A 6,000-nucleotide genomic window follows, 5' to 3' on the forward strand; every position below is an offset into this window, starting at 1 on the left:
TGATATGGTGGAGGTTCGCTTGGGAACCTCAGGATTTCATTTATGGAAGATTTGTATTTGTGTTACCACTTACTGAGCTTTGTAAAAGCTCATGATTTGTTTCTGTGTTTATCTTACAGGTAGTTGACGAGTCCAGGTTGCAGTGTTGGTAAAGATCTGCCACAAGTTTAGAAATAGTACGAAATGAGATTGGTTGTCGGGATAAGGTTTCCATGTAAAAGTAACTTGAATTTGTAAACTAGTTTCTAATAAAAGCTTGTAATATTTTCCACTGCAGACATACTAAAAGAAACTAGCAGATTAGCCAAAGTATTATCAGTTAATATCATGCCTCACCTCGGGCTCAAGAGCACGGGCTCGGGGCAGGGTGTGATAACTTGGTATTAAAGCATAAGATTTTGGGAAAAAGGGGTAACTAGAGAAGAGTATAGTAATACTATAGTAAGTCTAAATATGTGATTTATTATAGGAATCATGCCAAGTCTAAATATGTGATTTATTATAGGAATCATGCCACATGGTAGACCGTGCAAGCAACCGGTGAGGACTCTAGATGCTAACTCGAAGATAATAGGAGAAGATCAGGGCGGATCGAGTCATCCACAGGCGGAGGCTGGAGATGATGACCAAATGATGGGAAAATTTGCTTGGCGTCTGGCCGAAAACTTAGGAGGGGTGACAATAGACCCCGAAAAACGATTTAGTATTGAATGGTTGAAGGCCTTAGGAGCCTCGAACTTTGAAGGAACCACGAACCCAGCCGATGCGGAAGCCTGGTTTGTGATGATAGAAAAATGTTTCAGGGTAATGCGATGCCCTGAAGATAGAAAAGTAGCCCTAGCCACTTTCCTACTCCAGAAAATAGCTGAGGATTGGTGGCGCGTATTTGAAGATAGAAGAAGGGGAAAGGAAGAAGTCACCTGGGAGGAATTTGGAAAAGCCTTCCATGAACAATTCTATCCTCAAACGTTTCGCGATGCAAAACGAAATTAATTTCTAAAGCTCGTACAAGGCTCACTATCGGTAGCCGAGTATGAACAAAAATACACTGAACTTAGCAAATACGCCACCAGTATAATACTAGATGAAATTGAAAGAAGTAGAAGATTGAGGAGGGACTACGAGGTGAAATACGAACGCACGTAACTGCCAGCACTGATAGGCAGGACTTTCCAAAATTGTAGAGACAGCGTTACGTGTGGAAGCTAGCCTAGGATCGCTAGCAATAACAGAACCTGTGGGGGAGCGAGGAAAGAGCCAGAAATACTCCTTGGGGGTCCTGGATAAAAAGATAAATAAAACCAACTCTGGAAAACATAAGGCAACAAAAGAGCTTACTCTAGAAGAAGCATACAAACCCAACGAATCTGTAGCCAGCACCCGAAGGCCGTGGTGTTCAAATTGTAAAAGATATCACTTTGGGCGCTGCTATGAAGGGGAAAATGTATGCTATAACTACGGAGAAGTTGGTCACTACAAACAGAACTGCCCTCAGTTAGGAAAGGAGGTCATAGGCAAGGAAAAAGCCCCCGAAGAGTAAATAGATATGTACTATTTTCTATTATAGATGTTGTATAGAAATTTCTCTTTGTAAATATGTTGTTATGATTAATAAATATATGTTAACAAAGTGTGTTGTATGATGAAATGTTTGTTAACTAGATGGGATCAAGTCAAGAAAAGAACCCGTTGTGCAATAAATATGGGAAATATCACCCTGGGGAATGCCTGAAAGGAACGAATAAATGCTGTATCTGTAGATGTGCAGGGCATAAAGGGAAGCAATACCCAGAGTTTCAACGTTTCCTCAGTCACCGAGACCCAACTTTTGATGTGACTAAAGACTACCCCTGTCGTAGGCGCCATAAGAGTGATTGGAAAGATCAGGAAGGGAGGGAAGGTTTGTGCTTAAAATGTGAACAACCCGGTCACAAGTACAAATACTGCCAACCAATGATCCTGCCAGTAGCTCAGGAGGAAACCAACCTTGGAAGGACTACTGGTTTTGAAGGAAATAGTACTCGGAAAGGGAACCAATGTAAACTTTGATTAAACTTGTGTAATGTAATAAGGTTGAAAAGGATGCGATAAATAAATAAAAGATGTTTATATTATTGCCTTAAATTTCGAGGACGAAATTTTCTTAAGGGGGAAGTAAATGTGAAACCTAGAGCCCATTTTCCCTTTATAGTAGAAAATAAAAGGAATTAACTAAGAGTTAAATTCTAGGACAAGAGTAGGAAGATCCCTAAGTGATGCAAATAATTTAAGTACTTTGGAAATAAACCATAACTAGTGAAAATGTGGCTAAGTATAACCATGCTGTGAAAATAACTAACTATTGGACTAGGCATTGCCATGCGTTGACCATAAAATTTTGAGAGATTACTTGGGCAAAGGGCTTAAGTAGGGCCAAGAATAACGCATGTGGCAGCCATTACTCTTGGAGGTTAGATCAATGCATAGGGTTCGACGGCTGCGTTGGATGTGTTGGACACGAGGATATGCGTCCATACGGCTGAAGGCATGCAGCTGAAAGAGATGCGTTGGAAGGTTACGATGGCGCGAGGGCAGGCGGTGCAAAGGGCATGCAGTGACGTAAGGGTATGCAATGATGCGGTGAGAGGCATGTGCTGGAGGATGGCATGCGGCGATAGAGGCGGATGCGATGGTCGCGTTGGGCGCAATGGATGTGTTGGACTATGCGGCCGATGGTTTACGGTAAAAGGTATGCATTGATACCATGCGACCGTCCTATGCGTTGATGCCATGCGTCATGATATGCGTTGGAAGTAGACGATGGCATGCATGATGGATACATTGACAGCGACGACTTTGTTAAGGCATAGGCCATGCGATGGGAAGAGCTAGGATGGACGCATAGTGGTTTGCTCTTGCGATTGTTAAGGCTTGCGGTGACAAAGTAACTGAGTTGGGTTGCGTTGTAGAAGATGCGATGGTGTTGAGTTGAAAACAAAGTGGAGTCAAGGGTTGCTATGCGTTGGTGATACACTATTCGTTGATGGCATACTATGCATTGATATCCAAGGCTAGCAGTATGCGTTGAAAAGGGGTGTTGGTCATCATTCTAGTTGAACGCATATTGAGTTGGATGGACGCATATGAAGGATGAGCGTATATGGATAATGAACGCATATGGAGGACGTCATCAGACATGTGGCTTGTTAGGAAGAAGTCTTAGGCCTTAAGGAAATGAGGTGGGTGCACGAGTAGACATGCAAAGTTAAGCCTCACACATTGGCTATGGGGGAGAAAGACACTTAAGGTTGCGTTGATCAAAAGTTGTGTTGATGGTGTGAGGTGAAGACACCTTAAGCAGGAGGTGGAAAAGTCTGGAAGTTGGCAGATGCTAAGGAAAACACTTGGATGTGGCCAAGAGAGGAGGTGTCGAACAAAAAAGAGTGTTGAGTGCCTATAAAAAAGGGAGAATGCCTCACTTTGACCTACACATCAATTAAGTACTTAAAGATCACAAAGAGAGGGAAAAATAAGAGAAGGGAAAGCAGGTTTCGGTCGGAGGTGCAAGCAAAGGCGCAAAGGGAGCAGAACTGTACGGACAGATGCATAGGCTAACTTCAAACAAGAAGTTCTTCCAAACTACTCGTGCAAATCAGGTGATTCTTGAACAAAAAGCTTCTAAATTAAGTGTAGTTCAGTGTGAGGGTTGACTCAATGAAATTCTAATTTTAAGGCTGTCAAAATCAAGTAAAACCAAGAGATGCTCACCAGTGAGAAGACAGTCGGGCCAGGAGAAATAAACGTGTGACTCAAAACTTTCGCCAAAGAATTTGAAGGCGAAACTTTAAGGTATTATATTTAAGAAATTACCACACATTTTTTAAGAAGGAAATATCTTGAGATAAGGCCCGAAAGTGTTAGTAATCTAAGCTTAAACATGAAATAGGATCCAATGGTGGAACAAAGGAAACCAGGTGAATTGCGAAGAAAGTTGTCAACAACTCACTGTGAGTGGTTTCTTCCTTTGTTCTTTTGAGCATATTGTGAATTAATATGCTGTAGGTTATGCTATGAGATATGTATGACATTGGGATAGTCAGGGGGTCTAAGGACCTAGAACCTGAGGACAGAATGAATCCTTACAGGATGGTCAAGGGACCGAGGAGTCTAGTGCCTGAGCCAGTGGGACGAAAAACCTTGAAATGGGATGGTCAGAGAGCCGATGGGCCTAACCTCTGAGCCCATAAAAGGGAGAACTATGTACACATAGGTTGATATTGTAGTTATGATATGTTAACCATCTACCGTGTGTGTAGGTGAGTTTGTGAAAGCTTCATGATATGGTGGAGGTTCGCTTGGGAACCTCATGATTTTATTTGTGGAAGATTTGTATTTGTGTTACCACTCACTGAGCTTTGTAAAAGCTCATGGTTTGTCTTTGTGTTTTTCTTGTAGGTAGCTGACGAGTCCAGGTTGCGGTGTTGGTAAAGGTCTGCAACAAGTTTAGAAATAGTACGAAATGAAATTGGTTGTCGGGATAAGGTTTCCATGTAAATGTAACTTGAATTTGTAAACTAGTTTCTAATAAAAACATGTAATATTTTCTGCTACAGACATAGTGAAAGAAACTAGCAGATTAGCCAAAGTATTATCAGTTAATATCATGCCTCACCTTGGTCTTAGGAGCGTGGGCTCAGGGCGGGGTGTGACATGCTATGCGTTGGTGATATGCTATGTGTTGGTGATATGCTATGCATTGGATATCCGAGGCTAGTAGTATGCGTTGAAAGGGGTGTTGGTCATCATCTTAGTTGAATGCATATTGAGTTTGATGGACGCATATGAAGGACATCATCCGGACATATGGCTTGTTGGGAAGAAATCTTAAGCCTTAAGCAAATGAGGTGGATGCATAAGAAGACATGCAAAGTTGAGGGCTATGCGTTGGTAAAAGGGGAGCAAGACACCTTGGGTTGCACTGATGCAAGATTGCGTTGATAGTGTAAAGAAGAGACATTTGGACATGCGGCCAAGTAGAAGGTGTCGGCCTTAGAGCAATTTTGGATGCCTATAAATAGGGCCAAAGACTTCAGATGGGAACTCAAATTCTCTTCAAAGGACATAAAGAAGAATGTATTAGGAGGAGACTATGCGTTGGTAGCAAGACCATGCGTTGGTCAACAGGTTCCAAGAGGGGAGATGTTGTCGGATAGAAAGGACAGGAAGTAGCATCAAATTGGGACGAGGAGTTCTCCCAGAATACTCATGCGTTTAGAGTGATTCCAAATCCATACGAAAGCTATGAGAGTCTAGTTTTCATGGTGGGGCTGCCGGAGAAGAAGCTCCAAGGAATCAAGCTGGAAAAAGAGAACAAGACAGAGGAGTCGAGCTGTCGGGTAAGCTAGGCCAGTCTTGATGTTTTGAAGATTCCGGCAAAACCACCAGGACTTATGAGCTAATATTTTGAGGTAATATGCTTGAGATATTTTAGAGCATATTTGTAGAAGGAAGTATCTCGAGATAAAGCATATAAATATGAGTAATCTAAGCTTTTATTTGAATTTGGAATTTAGGGTTCAAGAGGAGCCCGAGAGGAAATCAAGGAACTTCTAGAGAGAAAGGTTCCTAAACGACCAAGGTGAGTGGTAATTTCCTTTAAGTCTTAAAGCATATCTTTTAGAGTAAATTGTATATGCTTATGTTATGAATGAGTATCTAGCATGAGAATGAGATTATGTGATCGGGATGGTTAGGGGGTCAATAGACCTAGTGCCTGAGCCTGTAAGCAAAACCTCACGGGATGGTCAGGAGACCAAGAGGTCTAGTTCCTAAGCCTGTGGGAGGATCCTCGTATGGGATGGTCAGAGGGCCGACGGGCCTAGCTTCTGAGCCCATGAGCGAGGAGCTATGTGCACATAGGAGACAAAGGAAACGTAAAGAGTAAGCGTTGTATTTAGTAACAGTTATCTATCTATCGTGTGTAGGTAGACAACATACTCATTCTAAGTAGTTATCAGTTTA

The sequence above is a fragment of the Benincasa hispida genome, chromosome 9 (assembly GCF_027475165.1).
Source record: "Benincasa hispida cultivar pf3 chromosome 9, pf3_genome.v1.1, whole genome shotgun sequence".
Taxonomy (NCBI): Eukaryota; Viridiplantae; Streptophyta; class Magnoliopsida; order Cucurbitales; family Cucurbitaceae; genus Benincasa; species Benincasa hispida.